This window comes from Rattus norvegicus, chromosome 3, assembly GCF_021556685.1.
Source record: "Rattus norvegicus strain SHRSP/BbbUtx chromosome 3, alternate assembly SHRSP_T2T, whole genome shotgun sequence".
NCBI lineage: Eukaryota > Metazoa > Chordata > Mammalia > Rodentia > Muridae > Rattus > Rattus norvegicus.
The window spans coordinates 31,691,971-31,712,626 of NC_141536.1; the positions used below are offsets into that span (position 1 = coordinate 31,691,971).

At 38.3% G+C, this 20,656-nt stretch overlaps 1 protein-coding gene across 2 annotated transcripts in view; it reads right to left on the reverse strand.

Moving 5' to 3' along the window:
- Positions 1 to 20,656, reverse strand: part of LOC147995459 (uncharacterized) — a 272,034-nt gene that overhangs the window by 29,316 nt on the left and 222,062 nt on the right. The gene's annotated exons all lie outside the window — the stretch shown is intronic.

Genomic DNA, 20,656 nt, shown 5'->3' on the forward strand with positions numbered 1-20,656 from the left:
CCCTCAGGATGGAAAAAGAATGCTACCTGTCCTAGCAGCTATGAATGCTACTGGCTCCTCAGCACCCTTTTAACTCTATAATCCGTGGAAGCCTTCGGTAGAGAAGCACTGCTGTAATGAGCTCATGTGTATAACCGGCATGCCATATCCAAATCCCAGGTTTCGCAGCACTCTTCCTTATTGCCTGACTCATATTCTTTCTACCATTCTATCATGTTTTCCTCTCTCCCCTCCTTCCCTTCCAATTCCACTGCCCCCCCCCGCAAATCTCTCACTCTGTGTGTGTGTGTGTGTTTCTGTGTTATAGAAGGTCCATCTATGTGTTAACACTACCAGCCACTTATTCTTCTTCGAAGGTGGTCAAGAAGGATCTCACCTCTTTAGTTAAAGAGGGAATGATAATTCATTTTTCCAGTTATATTTCTTCAAGTCTACAGTCCAGCATGCAGAATGGTGTGGCAGGAGACTGCTATGAATTAGAGGCTAGCTTACTGTACTAAGATACCCTATTACAGCTCCATTCTTAAGAAATTCCAATATATATATATATATATATATATATATATATATATATATATATATTTAATACTTACTAAACACCAACTACTACCCAGATTCTAAGGCCTCAATGTGAAAAGCACATTTGTAGACTGAAAACTGTTGAAGTTTAATAAAAATGGTTATCTGGTAAGAATCCAGAGAGAAGAAGAGGGGAAAGATAGCACTCACTGGGAAAAACAGAGTCTGGACTGGTGTTTCAGATAGAAAAGAAGTTTAAAATAGAAAAGAGCCATGTGAAATAGAGACATTTCATTCCAGCCTACACAAAGTGTACATTCATACAGGATGTAAGGATCCTCGGCATGAAAAATAGCCAAATATATGCAGCTGTGGACTCAATTGGGATGACCCTAGCCAAAAAGCCTAGCAATGGGGAGAAAGAACCTGAAGAGACACCCTCCAGTAGATAGATAGCGCCCCAAGTGGAAGAATAGGGTTACCAACCCACCATCAAACTCTCCAACCCAGAATTGTTCCTATCTAAAAGAATATCAGGGACAACAATGGAGCAGAGACTGAAGGAAAGGCTGTCCAGCGACCAGCCCAACTTGGGATCCATCTCATGGGGTGGAGGGAACACCAAAGTCTGACATTATTACTGATGCTATGATATGCTTACAAACAGGAGGCTGGCATGGCTGTCCTCTGAGAGGCCCTACCAGAAGCTAACTGAGACAGATGCAGATATTTACAGTCAACCATCAGACTGAAGTTGGGGACACTAATGGAAGATTAAGGGAAGGATTGAAGGAGCTGAAGGGGATGGAAACCCCATAGAAAGACTTTCTAAACTAACCCAGAACTCCCACAGAATGAGCATTCAACCAAAAAGAATACCTGGGCTGCTCTGAGGCTCCAGGTACATCTGTAGCAGAGGACTGCCTTTTCTGGCCTCAGTATGAAAGGATGTTCCTATTCCTGCAGATATTTGATGCCCCAGGGAAGAGGAGGAGTGCTGGGGGGGGGGGGGGTTGGGGAGTACCCTCTCAGGCAAAGGAGAGTGGGAATGGGATGAAGAACTCTGGGAGGGGACACCGGGAAAAGAGGGCAATGTTTGGAATGTAAATAAATAAAATAATAAATTTTAACAAATTTTTTAAAATTAGGAAAAAGATTTCAAGATCCACCTATAAACGTCATGCCAAGTCATGCATAGAAACTTAAGCATTAGTCTGAAGGCAATTGTCAAATTAAATAATAATAGTAGTGAATAAGGAAAACAGGAAAAGGAGGAATGAGAAATTATGTTAAATAAGACAAAAGTAAGTTGTAGACAGAAGTTTGACTTTTAAGTGTCTTATGAAAATTAGAATGACTACTCAGAAGGAGTGTTACCTCCTACATTCTGTTTTCCCAAAGAGAAATTCTTCACTTCCTTTTTTCGACTTAGCCTGTCCAGGTAACCCCAGCCATGCGATTGCCCCAAGTCCTGGGAATCTTTGGAAGTAAATCTCACTGCAGCTGCACTGCAGTCACAGTGTGTCTGCTGACTACTCGAGAGTGAAAACAAATACCAGCCATGTGCTGGCCACACATTCCAATGGGGATCCTGCCATCTGTCTTTGTGTTCATACAGTCATTCAGATTTCCAGTTCATACCAGCTCGATGCCACTTCCAAGCAGAACTTGGAACAGTCAGAGCAGAGAGAAAGTTCACGGACAGTATGGAGCTTAGCAGAGTTTAGCACATCCACACAGAAGAAGCAATGTCAAGTTAACATGACTAATTTTTTGTGATGTTAATTTCCAAGGGAACAAGCAGAGTTGGTGACAGTGGTGGCAGTAAGTAGGACGAGCCCAGAGCCTGACTGTGTTGTTTGACTCCATTACGCAACTACCATGCATGTTCTATACTAGAAGACCAATTAGGACACAAGTCAACTTTCAGTGGTCTTTGCATTATTAAACTATTCAGTCCATACAGTAAGTTTAAACAAAGCATTTGATTATTATTTGCTCTTATGGATCAAATTATGCCCCCCCATTTGAAATTGTCACACTCACTTGCTAACTATAAATGTGAACTTATTTGTAAATAAGTTTCTTGGTAATGTAATCAAGTTAAGAATAGGAAATTAGGTTGGGCATTAGTCCAATATGACTTTTGGTCACACAGAGGGAAGTCCGGATAGACATAGGGAGAATGCTGTGAGAAGACAGAGCTGGAGTCTGCAAAGATAGACTTTCAAGCAACTGAATGACATAAATGGCAGTTATTGTTATAAGCAAAGGGGACAAACGTTGACTAGATTGTCCTGTCTTAGATTTCCTTCTATGGAAACCAGCTCTGTAACTTCCAGACTGCACAACAGTGAGGTAATAGAGTTCTTTTGTTTTAATTCTACTTCCATTTGTGGTTCTTGATTGTATTGGTCTTCAGAAACCAATATTCATTCATTTGCAGCTATGGAAAGGATACCCAGACAGTCCAAGTTCTTTGTCTCACAGTCATGGATAATGAATAAACAAGATTTTGAACCTGACACTGTCTGACTTTAGGCTTCCTTTTCCTAATATTTTTTTTCTCATGGGGTATTGATCATATAATATTATCAGTACCTTCTTTAAACACTTGTGTTTTAATTGTATTTAACCATTAAAACTGGTATGGGCTTGTAGATATTTCCTTAGTACATTATTTGGTTTTTATGACAGCTAAAGAAAATATAAAGAATATCCTTCTACTCTTAAAATGAGGCAGAATAGTGTTAATGTTTGTTATTTGTTATTTATTATTAATACTTATAGCTACTTTTTTATTTATTCTTCTCTCATATATTACATTCCAACCACAGTTTCTACTTCCTCCGTCTATCTACTCCTAGTCCTTTCCCCGTCTCCCTTCTTCCCACCCCCACTCCAGGTCTACTCTTCCTCTGTTTTCTTTCTGAAAATGGCAGGCCTCTCAGGGGTATCAACCAAGCATGGCATATCAAAGTCACAACATGACTAGGCACATCCTTACATATTAAGGCTGGATGAGGCAACCCAGAGGTACAGAAAGGATTCCAGAGACAGGCAAAAGATTCAGAGACAGCCCCGCTCCCACTGTTAAGTATCCCATAAGAACCCCAATCCGCACAACAATAACATACTACTAAATTTCTTGTAATAACTAAAAGAACAATCTTAATGTTGAATGGCATTTAACATCATCACAAACAGCCACAAGGACTCTGGTGTCAACTCTCAATAGTAGCAACTCAAGAGAACCCTTAGTCCTGTGGCTGAACAAATTCCTTTACAACCCATTGTGTTAAATTCCTTAATCCTCTTAATGGATACCCATACAACTACAGCATCCTGAGTTTATGTGTCTACTTGCCGATTTCTAACGATGCCTTTCATGAATATGTAACCCAAAGCAAACGGAGCCTTCAGCCCCTATTTCTGACAGTTCAGACACTTCAGATTTATAGCGCAGAGGTATCACATTCAGCACAGCACTTTCTCACAATCATTCCTTCTTTAAGCTGTTAGTGGAAGAGATTAAAATGGCAGATGGGATTCTAAAGGTATAACAATACTGCTTGAAAATCTTCTTGCATCTATTGCACACAAACTGAAATTTAATGAAAACATGTAAACTTAAAGTGTGTACAAAAAGATTCACCACAGGAAATGGTTTTCCTTAAGTAAAATGGAAAATATAGTTTAAAAGAAATCGGAGACTCAAGATTCCTAGAACTTAACAAAACCCTTTATATAATTAACCTATATATAAGTCAGAACTATCACCCAACCATCCTGAGTATTAATTTTTATTAAACAAAATATTTTTTTTCTATTCTGGAAATCATAGACCTTACAAAGTTGGATGCTTAAGATGCTAAAGTTTTAGGATAATAAAGATGTAAGCAGTCATGTATTTTTGCTGACTATAAAAATTGTGTGTGAGTATGTCTATTATGTGTGCATGTGTGTGCCGCATACTGGAGTATGTGACTGTATATATATGATACTTGCTACGAAGCTGCCAACCCTCATTCCTTCAGAATGAGGTGCTTCAATTTATTGTCTCAATTTCAATCTGCCTGAGGCCTAAAATAAAGAGAGTCGCAATTGATTTCAGTTGGATATTTAGAAACTCATTCAGATTCTTTCTGAGTCAATTAGATGATCACAACTTGGCAGCTCAGTAAATTTCCTGCTGGGAACTAGATTGCAAGAGAAGGAAAAAAAAACAAATAAAGATATTATGTGCAATTGTCCATCAAGAATCAAGCTTTCTAGAGGCAGCCATAATTGAAACACCTGTTCTCATTCTTGCTGGTGCCATTTTGAGTACAATGATGAGGAAATTATCCCATGCTATATCTATGACATAATAAGAAATACACATTTGGTATCTGCCTCCATTGCTGACATGGGGTTCCTAACATTCCATGGAATTCTAAGATTGATAGCACGGCTACAATCATGTCATAGCATTTGGTCTTACTCTTCGCTTCCTGACACTAGAGTTTCTGAGACCTGGGAGAGCTATGTGGTAGAGAATATCCTATGCTGTGAGATGCAAAGCAATGCATGACCAGCCATCTGAAACCTTTAAACATGCTTCACCTCTGGGAAAGGAAGAAGGGTTAGAAAATGACCTGATCATCCATGGTCAGTGATATAATCAAACATGTCTTCCTAATGAAATCTCTGTAAGAACGCTCAACACTAGGAACGGGGGATTGGAACATTTCTGATTTGATGAGCACATCCATTAGCCTTGAGGATGGCACATCCTAATTCCACAAAAACAAAAATGTAAGAGTTCCTCTGCTTGGAATACTCACAGATCTTTACCCTTTTTCATATCTTTTATAGTTAGCCAATAAGTTAAGTAGACATTCCCCAGAAGTTGGGAGACACTGAAGCAAATTATCAAGCTGCAATAGAAGATTGTAAAAACCTCTGAATCGTACCAGTTAAATAACTTTTATTTGGTCCTGGACTTCATGCCTGTGAAGCTTCTCTACCTGAGGGGTCTGTAATTACTCTAAGTAATGAGTACCAAAATGGGACTCAAGGAAATGCAGTTGGTGTTTTAAGAGTTGACAAACTGGTTGATGGGGAGATAAACCCTAATATTTAATATCAATTATGTTGGCAGTATGTAAAAGACTGTTAGGATATTCTTAAACATCTCATAGACTATAAAATATAGAGTAATCCATTAAAAAATAGTCTGCATGAGAGAAAACAGTAAACAGACTGTGGTGGCTGGTGCACTGCCTTTGCTGTGGGCAATAAGACAGGCAATCAAGACTGAGTTGTCTATCTAGAAAATCTTGTCCAAGAGGGAAAAAAATTACAATGAAGGGAAAACATGTGTATGCTATATTTCACATTAGCATTTGTATTATCAGGGAGAGTATGAAAGCAAGGGATTCCACAGACGATGGAATTGGATGGAAATGGCCTGCTATTTCTTAAAGCCAAATGATAAAAGGATAAGAGCAGAACTTAGACATATCTGTGTTAAAGTGCTCCTCCTGGAATCCCAAAACTTGGAAGAATCAGACGTTTAGGAAAGACAGTGTATATGTTAACACACACACACACATGCACGCACGCGCGCACACACACACACACACACACACACACACACACACACACACACACATCCTTACTACCAAGGAAGTGAAATCAATGATTCAGCATGTCAACGAAAGCCTCAATAATGACTCAGTACAGTCGACTATGATAATTAGAGAATATTTACCACCTAAACTCCTTAAACTTAGGAGAATTTTTAAAGAAGAAATAAAGAGCATTTCACTGACTGGCTCATCAGTCTATGGTACATGGTATCAAATGGGATCAGTTTCTTAGTGTGGATAAGGAAAGTGTAGTTCCTTAAGAGCAAAGTTGTATAACCCAAGGCAAAACAAGAAACATCAGCCCTGAGAAATAATCTCATAGAAGTTATTAGGAACATTTTGTTATTGTCAGCTGAGATTCCCCAAGAACATCAAGCATGAGAAGACAATAGAATATAGGCAGACATTTATGAGGAAATGGATTATGAAACAGGCAAGATTAAAGTGTGTTCACCAGGACAGATAAGGCTGTCTTCACAGGAGACTTTCTTTTTATGAAAAAAGTTGATTCAGAAAGAACGACAGTGCTAGTATAAAGTTTTAGTTAGTGCCTTGCTGGTTAGTTCTGGTCAACTTGACACAAACTAGTCACTTAGAAAGAAGGAATCTCAGGTGTAAAGTTGTCTCCATCAGACTGGCCTACGGAAATACCTGTGAGATGTTTTCTAAGTGATGGTTGATGTGAGATGCCCACCTTGGGTGATGTCACTCCTAGGAGAGAGGTTTCAAGTTCTATGAGGAAGTGGGCTGAGAAAGCCAAGGAGGGCCAGCCCACAAGCAGCTCTCTCCCTTATCTGCTTCAGTTGCTGCCGGGGCTGCCTTGAATAGTGGACCTATAAGCAGAAATTAACTCTTTCTGTACCACATTGTTTCATCTGCAGTTTTATCACAGCAACTGAAGTCAAACTAGGACTCCAGCTCTACTGTGAAACACTAAAAGTTCCAAGCAGTGTTGAACATTTTATTTTTTTATAAATTTTTACATTAGGAATGTATAAACCAAAGGAAGAAAACTTATTCACAATACCATTAATTCCATGAGCCCAAGAGCTAAGTTTTTCAGCTAGATAATTGTTTATGAAAATAATGGACACCTAAAACAAGTAGAAAATATTTCCTATATGAAAGAGATGTACAGACTACATAGTGAACCTAAAAGAATTTAATTTGTCAATGCTCCATAAAAGTACAATAGACATGTATTGAGTGAATGTGATTGTGGACCAGTAGTGCCATATTAGTAGACATTGAAACATTTTATAACATTTTTGCAGGTACTAAAGCATTTTTTATATTAAAAGTGTAAAAACAAATTTTTCCCACAGTTCAAAGTAGGCTAAATTTAGCTTCTGGGTCATAGTCGATCAATCTCTTATCTAATGTAGCTTTAATATACCAATAGCACATTTTGCCTTAAACTGAGAGGTGAAATTCATAGGTCAAAAAGGCCATGAAAGTTATAAAGAAATGACAATGCTTTGCATGCCAGAAAGTAATAAAAATTCCTCTAAACCATGTAATTTATTGACTATTCTCTAGCCTGAGTCTAAGGAAGGAAATTAATACTTTAATTATTTGACAAGGTCAAAAAGAAATATGTTCATTCTAATGAAATATTCTAATCAACTAAAAGTTATCCCATTTATATATGAAATCAGTGTTGGGGATACAGAAACAAACTTTCCACATAGAAATTTAATTATTGAATATTTTATGAACACATCTCACAAAAATACTCAAATTAATAACCAAGAAGACTAAATCTAAAAATAATACACAGAAATATATTATATATAAATCTGCAATATGCAAAATAAATATGTATATAAGTAAATAAGTAAAGGCTATTTCCAATTTCTTCCTAAGCAAGTAGTTCGTGAGGACTTAGGATGCTCATGAAAAGTAGAAGGCATTTTCATAATTTAACCTAATTAATATGCAGTACAACTGAAAGGAATTTTTTAAAACGTGAGATGTAGCAGAACTCTTTAGTAATGTAAAAATTAAAACACTTTTGATAAAAAAACTTTAATGTGTAAAAATCATCTTTGCTGTTAACTAACAGATCTAAATGTGGTATGTTTTTTCCCCTAACACAGGAGAAGACAGTAGGTGGGAAAAGAAAAGTCTCTGTTCAGTAAGTGAAAAGGGACCAGATGTCCAGTGTCCATGTCATAGGATGCTTTCCTCACTCAGACGCTAGATCAAATGACTATGTCCTGGAGGAGGGGTGGCTAAATGCTTATATCAGGAGTTGCTTTTGCTAGAGGATATTCGAATAATGTCATTGTATTGGATACATTTATTTGTCATTTTGACTGGGGCATCGTACTCATATCCTTTATTAAGCATTTTTTAGTATAGGTAGGCATTTTACATTTCATTTGCAGACTAAGAAAAGGAGGTCACTTTCTTTAGTGGAATTTGGAAGAAATAAAAGGCATATCAAGTTAGATTCCCTCTTCCCCTGCTGGACATTGACCTTCTACCCTCAGAGTTTCTGGTTCTCAGCTGTTCACAGTCTGACTCTGCATATACCACACAACCCCACCCCTTGACACGCATCCACATTCCCACACCTTCCTACTCACAGGCCCTTGATCAATGTTCTCCTATCTTCAATGTCTTAAGCATGCAAATAGCACACCAAGGGACTTCTCATCTTCTAAAACCATGTAAGACAGTATGTTACATTAGTTCTGTTATCCCTCCCCCACTTCTCACAATTATGTGTGTCTATATTCCTCCTGTACATAGAACCAAAACCCAATATTTATTATATGTTACGTTGTAGATGTCGGAGAAATACATATTGCTCTATCACTCTTTGCTGCTGAATTTCATGTCATAATCAGTATTCCATAAACTATTGTTACAGTAGTTGTCAAAGGTAAACTATGCCCTCTATTTATTTTTATTTTATTTTAATTTTCTTGTTTTTGATTTTATTCTTTTATCAAATTTTTTTAATTTATATTTCAAATGTTAACCCCTTTCCAGGTTTCCCCTCGAGAGATCCACTATCTCCTCCCTGCTTCTATGAGGGTGCTTCCCCATCAATCCATCCACTCCCTCCCACACCCCAACCTTGACATTCCCCTACACTGATGAGGATCTAGCCTTGACAGGACCAAGGGCTTCTCCCCCTATTAATGCCCTACAAGGTCATGCTCTGCTACGTAGGCAGCTGGAGCCATAGGTCATCCCTGTGTACTGTTGGGATGGTGGTTTAGTCCTTGGGAGGTCTGGGGGTCTGGTTGGTTGATATTATTGATCTCTTTATGGGGTTGCAAACCCCTACAGTTCCTTCAGTCATTTCTCTAACTCCACCATTGGGGACCCCATGCTCAGTTCAATGGTTGGCTATGAACATCTGCCTCTGTCTTTGTCAGACTCTGGCAGAGTCTCTTAGGAGACAGGCATATCAAGCTCCTATCAGCATGCACTTCTCGGCATCTGTGTATCTATATGGGATGATCCACAGGTGAGGCAATCTCTAGATGGCTTTTCCTTCAGTCTCTGCTCCACATGTTGACTCCATATTTTCTCTTGCGAGTAATTTTGTTCCCCCTTCTAAGAAGGACTGAAGCATCCACACTTTAGGTGTTCCTCTTCTTGAGCTTTATGTGGTCTGTGAATTTTATCTTGGGTTTTCCGAACATTTGGGCTAATATCCACTTATCAGTGAGTTCATACCATATATGTTCTTTTGTGATTGAGTTACCTCACACAGGGTAATATTTTCTAGTTCCATCCATTTGCCTAAGAAGTTCATGAAGTGATTGTTTTTAATAGCTGAGTAATAATCCATTGTGTAGATGTACCACATTTTCTGTATCCATTTCTCTGTTGAAAGACATTCCCCCAGACGTTCTTTTATTGTTGAGAATAGTTTTCACTATCCTGGGTTTTTGTTATTCCAAATGACTTTGCAAATTGCTTGCTATGCCTGTAAAGAAGTGAGTTGGAGAATGGGATTGCATTGAATCTGTAGATTACTTTCAGAATGAGGGCAATTTTTACTATATTAATCATGCCAATCCATGAGTATGGGGGAATCTTTAAATCTTCTGAGATCTTCTTAAATTACTTTCCTCAGAGACTTGAAGTTCTTATCATGGTAGATCTTTCACTTGCTTGGTTAGAGTCATATCAGTGTATTTTATATTATTCGAAACTCCTGTGAAGGGTGTCTTTTTCTTAATTTCATTCTCAGCTTGTTTATCCTTTGAGTAGAGGAAGGCTATTGTCTTGTTTGAACTGATTTTATATCCAGCCACTTTGCTGAAGTTAGTTATTGGGTTTAGAAGATCTCTGATGGAACATTTGGGGTCAATTAAGTATACTATCACATCACCTGCAAATAGTGGTATTTAATTTCTTCCTTTCCAATTTGTATCTCTTGAATGTGAAAACACTTCCATTTGCCTAAGAATCTCTTGTGGTGAAACAACAAAAGGACCTCGAGTATACATTGAATAGGTAAGGAGGAAGTGGGCAGCCTTGTCTAGTCCCTGATTTTAGTGGGACTGTTCAAGTTTCTCTTCATTTAGTTTGATGTTGGCTACTGACTTGTTGTATATTGCTTTTACTATGTTTAGGTATTGGACTTGATTTCCTGATTTTTCCAAGACTTTTACCATGAAGGAGTACTGAATTTTATCAAATGCTTTCTCAGCATCTAATGAGATGATTATGTGGTTTTTCTTCTTTAAATCTGTTTATATAGCGGATTACATAGATGGATTTCCATATATTGAACCATCCCTATATCCCTGGGATGAAGCCTACTTGATAACGATGGATGATCATTTTGATGTGTACTTGGATTTGGTTTGCAAGAATTTTATTGAGTATTTTGGCATAAGAAAAATTGGTCTGAAGTTGTCATTCTTTGCTGGGCCTTTATGTGGTTTAGGTATAAGCATAATTATGGCTTCATAGAACAAATTGGGTTGCATTCCTTCTGTTTCTATTTTGTGGAATTGTTTGGAGAGTGGTGATATTAGGTCTTCTATGAAGGAACCTGCCTAATGCCCTCTGGATACAGGAACATAGGAGCAGCAGGAACCTTCCCGTTTCTGCATGCACCGAGAACTGTCGCATTTCCAGGTTTCTCTGTACCCAAATCCCCTCAGGGAGAGAGTTGGACTCTCAGAAGTGTAGACAATCCTGAGAGCTCAGAGGAGACAACTACTTCTGCCCACATTCCTGACTCAAGAGGAACCCTCCTAGTACCCTCTGTGCTCTCTGGGCAGAGGAACCTAGGAGCAGTCAGGGGCAGGACACTTCTACTTTCTGCCCAAGCACAGAGCTGAAAACCAGTTGTCAGTAGGACCGACACACCTGAGAGCAGAACTAAGACCAACTCTTCTAGTCCAAGTTACCCGCCTGGAGGCTTCAGAACACACAAACCCAGGAACAGCTCTCTGCTTCCAGATCTGACTGAAAGAAACAGGTCTACAGGAGTGCTGAAACACAAGCTTACAGGAGCGTGAAGCCATTGTCAGAGATAGCAAGATAAGCTAATACCAGAGACAACCTGATGGTGAGAGCCAAGCACAGGAATGAACCTAAGTAACAGAAGTCAAGACTACCTGACATCATCAGAGCCCAGTTATCGCAGCAAAGCAAATACTGGATATCAAAACACACTGGAAAAGCAAGGTTAGGATTTGAATTCACATGTCATGATGATGATAGAGGACTTTATATTTAAAGACATAAATAACTTCCTTAAAGAAATACAGGACAATACAGGAAAACATGTAGAAGCCCTTAAAGAAGAAACACAAAAATCCCTTAAAGATTCATAGGAACACAACCAAACTGGTGAAGGAAATGAACAAAACCATTCAGTATTTAAAAGTGGAAATAGAAACAATAAAGAAGGCACAAAGGGAGACAACTCTGGACAGAAAAACTAGGAAAGAGAACAGGAGTCAGAGACACAAGCATCGCCAACAGAAAACAAGAGATAGAAGAGAGAATCTCAGGGGCAGAAGACACCATAGAAAATATTTACACAATTGTCAAAGATTATGTAAAACAAAGAAAGCTCCTAAACCAAAACATCCAGGAAATCTAGGACACAATGAGAAGATCAAACCTAAAGATAATAGGTACAGAAAAGAGTGAAAACTCCCAACTTAAAGAGCCAGTAAATATCTTCAACAAAATTATAGAAGAAAACTTTCCAATCCTAATGAAAGGGATCCTATAAACATATAAGAAGCATACAGAACTCCAAATAGATTGGACCAGAAAAGAAATTCCTCCCATCACATATTAGTAAAAATACCGAATGCACAAAACAAAGAAAGAATATTAAAAGCAGTAAGAGAAAGGGGTCAAATGACATATAAAGGCAGACCTATCAGAATCACACCAGACTTCTCACCAGAGACTATGAAAGCCAGAAGATCCTGGGTAGATGTCATACAGACCCTAAGAGAACACAAATGCCAGCCTGGGCTACTATATCCAGCAAAATTCTCAATTAACATATGTGGAGAAACCAAGATATTCCATGTCAAAAACAAATTTACACAATATCTTTCTACAAATCCAGCTTTATAAAGGAGAATAGATGGAAAACTCAAACACAAGGAGGGAAACTACACCCTAGAAAAAGCAAGAAAGTAATCTCCTTGCAACAAAACCAAGAGAAGAGAGTCACACAAACATAACTCTACCTCTAACAACAAAATAACAGGAAATAACAATAATTATTCCTTAATGTCTCTTTCTTTTATTGGATTCCTTAATATCTCTTAACATCAGTGGACTCAGTTCCCTAATAAAAAGACATAGACTAACAGACAGGATACAGAAAGAGGACCCAGCATTTTGCTGCATACAGGAAACACACTGTAATGACAAAAACAGACATTACCTCAGAATAAAAGGCTGGAAAACAATTTTCCAGGAAAATGGTCCAAAGAAACAAGATGGAATAGCCATTCTAATAGTGAATAAAATTGACTTTCAACCAAAAGTTATCAAAAATATAAGGAAGGACACTTCATATTCATCAAAGTAAAAATCCACCAAGATGAACTCTCAATCCTGAATATCTATGCTCCAAAAAAAAGGGCATGTACATTCATAAAAGAAACATTCCTAAAGCTAACAGCATACATTGTACCTCACACAATAGTAGTGGGAGATTTCAACACCCCACTCTCATCAATGGCCAGATCATGGAAACAGAAATTAAACAGAGACGCAGAGAAACTACAGAAGTTATGAACCAGATGGACTTAACAGATATTTATAGAACATTTCATCCTAAAAGAAAAGAATATACCTTTTTCTCAGCACCTCATGGTACCTTCTCAAAAATTGAGTGTATAATTGGTCACAAAGCAGGCCTCAACAGATACAAGAAGGTTGAAATAATTCCATGCATCCTATCAGATCACCACGGACTAAGTCTGCTCTTAAATAAGGAAAATACAAAACAAAAACAAACAGAAAGCCCACATACACATGGAAGCTGAACAATTCTCTACTGAATGATAACTTGGTCAAGGAAAAAAATAAAGAAATTAAAGACTTTTTAGAATTTAATGAAAACAAAGGCACAATATACCCAAACTCATGGTACACAATGAAAGCAATGCTAAGAGGAAAACTAATAGTTCTGAGTGCCTCCAAAAAGAAACTGGAGAGAGCATACATTAGCACCTTAACCATACACCTGAAAGCTCTAGAACAAAAAGAAGCAAGTATACCCAAAAGGAGTAGAAGGCAGGAAAAAAATTAGCTTCAGAGCTAAAATCAACCAAGTAGAAAGAAAAAGAAATATGCATAGAATCAACAAAACCAGGAGCTGAATCTTTGAGAAAATCAACAAGATAGATAAACCCTTAGCCAGACTAAGCAGTTGGAACAGAGAATGCATCCGAATTTACAAAATTAGAAATGAAAAGGGAGACATAACAATAGAATCTTGGGAAATTCAAAAAATCATAAGTTCCTACTACCAAAGCCTATATTCAACAAAACTAGAAAATCTGAAGGAAATGGACCATTTTCTAGACAGATACCAGGTACCAAAGTTAAATAAGGATCAAATAAACCATCTAAAGAGTCCCATAACTCCTTAAGAAATAGAAACAGTCATTAAAAGTCTCCCAATTAAAGGAAGCCCAGGAACAAATGGGTTTAGTGCAGAATTCTATAAGACCTTTATAGAAAACCTAATATTACTACTCTCCAAAAAATTCCACAAAATAGAAACAGAAGGAACACTACCTCATTTCTTCTATGAAGTCACAATTATGCTTATACCTAAACCACATGAAGAACCAACAAAGCATCAGAACGTCAAACCAATCTCCCCTATGAATATCGATGCAAAAATACTCAGTAAAATTCTCCCAAGCAGAATCCAAGAGCCCATTAACATAATCCATTATGTAAACAAACTCAAAGAAAAAAAACAACATGATCATCTCATTAGACACTGAGAAAGCATTTGACAAAATTCAACACCCCTTCATGTTAAAACTCTTAGAAAGATAAGGAATTCAAGGCCCGTACCTAAACATATTAAAACCAATATGCAGCAAACCAGTAACCAACGTCAAACTAAATGGAGAGAAACTTGAAGCAATCCCACTAAAATCATGGAATAGACAAGGATGCTCACCCTCTCCCTACTTATTCAATATAGTTCTTGAAATCCTAGCCAAGCAATCAGAGAACGAAAGGAGGTCAATGGGATACAAATTGGAAAGGAAGAAGTCAAAATATCACTATTTGCAGATGATATGATAGTGTACTTATGGGACCCCAAAAGTTCCACCAGAGAACTACTAAGACTGATAAGCAACTTCAGCAAAGTGGTGGGGTATAAAATTAACTCAAACAAAGCAGTAGCTTTCATCTACTCAAAGGATAAACAGGACAAGGATGAAATTAGGGAAATGACACCCTTCACAATAGTCACGAATAACATAAAATACCTTGGTGTGATTCTAACTAGGCAACTGAAAGATCTGTATGACAAGAACTTCAAGTCTCTGAAGAAAGAAATTGAAGAAGAGCTCAGAAGATGGATAGATCTCCCAGGCTCATGGATTGGCAGGATTAATACAATAAAAGTGGCTGTTTTGGCCAAAGCACTCTATAGATTCAATGCAATCCCCATCAAAACTCTAATTCAATTCTTCATAGAGTTAGAAAGATCAATTTGCAAATTCATTTGGAATAACAAAAAAAACAGGATAGCAAAAACTATCCTCAAATATAAAGGAACTTCTGGGGGAGTCACCATCCCTGACCACAAATTGTATTACAGAGCAATAGTGATTAAAAATTCTGTGTTATTGGTACAGAGACAGGCATGTAGACCAATGGAATAGAATCGAAGACCCAGAAACGAATCCACACACCTATGGGCACTTGATCTTTGACAAAGGAGCATTTTCAACAAGTGGTGCCAGTTCAACTGGAGGTCAGCATGTAGAAGAATGCAAATCGATCCATTCTTATCCCCCTGTACAAAGCTTAAGTCCAAGTGGATCAAGGACCTCCACATCAAACCAGATACACTCAAAATAATAGAAGAAAAATGGGGAAGAACCTCAAACACATGCTCACTGAGGAAAATTTCCTGAACAAAATACCAATGACTTTTGCTCTAAGATCAAGAATTGACAAATGGGACGTCATAAAACTGCAAAGTTTCTGTATGGCAAAGGATTCTGTCATTAGGACAAAAAAGCAGCCAACGGAATGGAAAAAGATCTTTACCAATCTTACATCCAATAGAGGGCTAATATCCAATATATACATAGAATTCAAGAAGTTAAACCCCTGAGAGCCAAATAACCCCAAAAATGGGGTACAGAACTAAACAAGAATTTTCAGCAGAGGAATATCAAATGGCTGAGAAATACCTAAAGAAATGTTCAACATCCTTAGTCACCAGGGAAATGCAAATCAAAACAATCCTGGGATTCCACCTCACACCCCTCAGAATACCTAAGATCAAACACTCAGCTGACAATAGATGCTGGTGAAGATATAGAGAAAGAGGAACACTTCTCCATTGTTGGTGGGATTGCAAACTGGTACAACCACTCTGGAAATCAGTCTGGAGGTGCCTCAGAAAATTGGACATTTTACTACCTGAGGGCCTAGCTATACCACTCCTGGGCATATACCCAAATGATTCACCAGCATATAACAAAGACACCTGCTCTACTATGTTCGTAGCAGCCTTATTTATAATACCCAGAAGCTGGAAAGAACCCAGAAGACCTTCAATAGAGGAATGGATACAGAAAATGTGGTACATCTACACAATGGAATACTATTCAACTGCAAAAAGAATGACTTCATGAAATTCATAGGCAAATGAATGTTACTAGAAAATATCATCCTGAGTGAGGTAACCCAGTTACGAAAGAACATACATGGTATACACTCACTGATAAGTGAATATTAGCCCAAAAGCTCCAATTACCCAGGATGCAATCTACAGACCACATGAAGCTCAAGAAGAAATATGACCAAAATGTGGATGCTTTAGTCCTTCTTAAAAAGGGGAACAAAAATTTTCATAGGAGGAGATATGGAGACAAAGTTTGGAGCAAAGACTGATGGAATGGCCATTCAGAACCTGCCCCACCTGGGAATCTAGCCCATATACATACAGCCACTTATCCTAGTCAATATTGATGAAGCCAAAAAGTGCATGCTGACAGAAGCCAGATATAGCTGTCTCATGAGAGGCTCAGCCAGAGCATGACAAATACAGAAGTGAATGCTAGCAGCAAACCATTGAACTGAGAATGGGGTCCCTGTTGGAGGAATTAGAGAAAAGATTGAAGGAGCTGAAGGGGCTTACAACCCCATAAGAACAACAATAACAACCAAGCAGAGCTCCCTGGGGACTAAACCACTACCCAAAGGCTATACATGTACAGAACCATGGCTCCAGCTGCATATCTAGCAGAGGATGGCCTTGTTGGGCATCAATTAAAGGAGAATTCCTTGGTCCTGTCAAAGCTGGACCACTTCCCTCAATGTTCTGTAATGTCAGGGCAAGGAGGCCGGAAGAGGGGGTGGTTGGAAAGGGGGAACACCCTTAATGAAGAAGTGGGAGGGAGGATGGAATATGGGGCCCATGGGGGGGGGTATCCAGGAAAGGGAGTAACATTTGAAATGTAAATAAAAAAATCCAGTAAAAAAAGAGATTTAGAGATTTTAGAGAAAGATGGATCTATAGAATACCTCCTGAAAACTCTGAATAAATTTTAGGCATATTGTTTAAGATTCTAGATGGGGAAAAGTGCATATAAAAATTGATGTGTGAATAAAATTAGGTAAAGAGCCCCACCATTGTAGTGTAAGAAGGACTTGGAAAGAAAAACAATGGAAATGAAACATTTCTGATTAACATCTTTTCCTATAAGCTCCAGTCCAGAGATGTCAGAATAAAACGTACAGGAAATATCATGGTATAGGAGATCTGCTAAATTTATCAAGAGAAAAATATAAACACAAAGCAGCCTAGCAGGGAGGACACATGAATGCAAACATATTTCACAGATCTCTTCTGTATTCTTCTAGAATTTTCTCTCTAATAAAGCTAACTACAAATTAACAAGCAAGAGGGCTCTCTGCAGGTCAATATCCAGTGGCAAATGAAACTGCTGAAGGTACAATGGATAGGTTTACCAAACCCAAGTGAAATTGTCATGGTGAAAGCAATTAAATGATTCAGGTCTTTATACAAAATATGATAAACAATTTGAAATGTAAACATAGTATTTTACACATAGATAGCTTAAGGTATCACATTTATAATACCAATTCTCCTTCCATTAAACTCAGTCACATTTATCATCTCGAACACATGGGCATGGGAGAAAATTTCCTGAACAAAACACTAATGGCTTATGCTCTAAGATCAAGAATCGACAAATGGGATCTCATAAAACTGCAAAGCTTCTGTAAGGCAAAGGACACTGTGGTTAGGACAAAACGACAACCAACAAATTGGGGAAAGATATTTACCAATCCTACAACAGATAGAGGCCTTATATCCAAAATATACAAAGAACTCAAGAAGTTAGACCGCAGGGAGACAAATAACCCTATTAAAAATGGGGTTCAGAGCTAAACAAAGAATTCACGGCTGAGGAATGCCAATGTCTGAGAAACACCTAAAGATATGTTCAACATCTTTAGTCGTCAGGGAAATGCAAGTCAAAACAACCCTGAGATTTCACCTCACACCAGTGAGAATGGCTAAGATCAAAAACTCAGGTGACAGCAAATGCTGGCGAGGATGTGGAAAAAGAGGAACACTCCTCCATTGTTGGTGGGATTGCAGACTGGTACAACCATTCTGGAAATCAGTCTGGAGGTTCCTCAGAAAACTGGACATTGAACTACCTGAGGACCCAGCTATACCTCTCTTGGGCATATACCCAAAAGGTGCCCCCACATATAACAAAGACGCATGCTCCACTATGTTCATAGCAACCTTATTTATAATAGCTAGAAGCTGGAAAGAACCCAGATGCCCTTCAACAGAGGAATGGATACAGAAAATGTGGTACATCTACACAATGGAATATTACTCAGCTATCAAAAACAATGACTTTATGAAATTCATAGGCAAATGGATGGAACTAGAAAATATCATCCTGAGTGAGGTAACCCAATTACAGAAAAACACACATTGGTATGCACTCATTGACAAGTGGCTATTAGCCCAAATGCTTGAATTACCCTAGATGCACAGAACACATGAAACTCAAGAGGGATGACCAAATGTGAATACTTCACTCCTTCTTTAAAGGGGGAACAAGAATACCCTTGGCAGGAAATAGGGAGGCAAAGTTTAGAACAGAGGCAGAAGGAACACCCATTCAGAGCCTGCCCCACATGTGGCCCATACATATACAGCCACCAAACTAGATAAGATGGAGGAAGCAAAAAAGTACAGGCCTACAGGAACCAGATGTAGATCTCTCCTGAGAGACACAGCCAGAATACAGCAAATACATAGGCGAATGCCATCATTAAACCACTGAACTGAGAACGGGACCCCCGTTGAAGGAATCTTAGAAAGGACTGAAAGAGCTTGAAGGGGCTGGAGACCCCATATGAACAACAATGCCAACCAACCAGAGCTTCCAGGGACTAAGCCACTACCTAAAGACTATACATGGACTGACCCTGGACTCCAACCTCATAGGTAGCAATGAATAGCCTAGTAAGATCACCAGTGGAAGAGGAAGCCCTTGGTCCTGCCAAGACTAAACCCCCAGTGAACGTGATTTTTGGGGGGAGGGCGGTAATGGGGGGAGGATTGGGAGGGGAACACCCATAGAGAAGGGGAGAGGGAGGGGTTTGGAGGATGTTGGCCAGGAAACTGGGAAGGGGAATAACAATCTAAATGTAAATAAAAATACTCAGTTAATAAAGATGAAAAAAAAATCAATCTGATCAGGATAATGCACTTGATAGTGTAACATCTTAGAAAGGGAGTAGAAAGATAAAAACAAACAACAAACACATAATTTCACAGCTGACAAAGGAAAAATTGTAGGGCATAATCTAAACTTTTGGAAACAATCAAGAAAAGAACAAGAAAAAAATGTGAAGACCATCATCTTCAGTGAGAAGTAAGCTTTAGAGCTTTACAAATAAATCCCAACCTGCATTATATATCTGTGTTCTTGGCTCTTAAGTGACTCTTTCCTGCCAGCACCCCCCCCAAAAAAATATATATATACTTATAATATATATTATATATAATAAATATATATATATTGTTTTCTTAAATAAAACAGAAGTCCAAAACAACCAATAAAAAGTATTATGCTGTAATTGAAATACTATAGTTTTAGAGCATCCACTCGCTTAGAATCTATACTTCATATGTGAGCACAAAGCAGGCTCATGGAAAATGGAATTTTTGCTGAGTTTACTATGCGAATTAAATTGGCTACAGGAGAAGTGAACAATGCTTAGGTAGAGTTAACAGTAAGGAAAACATAAGACAAGCACAGAGCAGAACCAACAACTTCTTTCCTGAGCTAGAACATTTGCTCACAATGGTGTGATTATTTTGCCTACATCCTCTTGCCAACAGTCAATGAGTGACTGTTAGCCTTTTCAGTAAGCTGGATGCTAACTGGCAACAGAGGAAAACGAAAAAGTCTAGCAGTGTATAGCATTGCCTCCTTTGAGGAGTAATTTAGCATAAATAGCAGAGCTGCTATAGCTTCAGGGTCCTCCCCAGCCTAGACTGTATCCATGGCAGTCACATACAGAGGCTGAATGGGGCATTTGTAGTTCTTAGGAACTATTAATGCTTGCAGTTAAGAAGGAGAGACACTGGACTTATGGGCCCTTTCCAGTTGAAAGATACCAGGTAATTCATGAGAGTGTGCAACATGAAATAGACTGAAGTATTTGAGCAAGCAAAGTCTTGTCAGGGACTAGTGAATGTGTTTAGTATAAATAATAAAGAA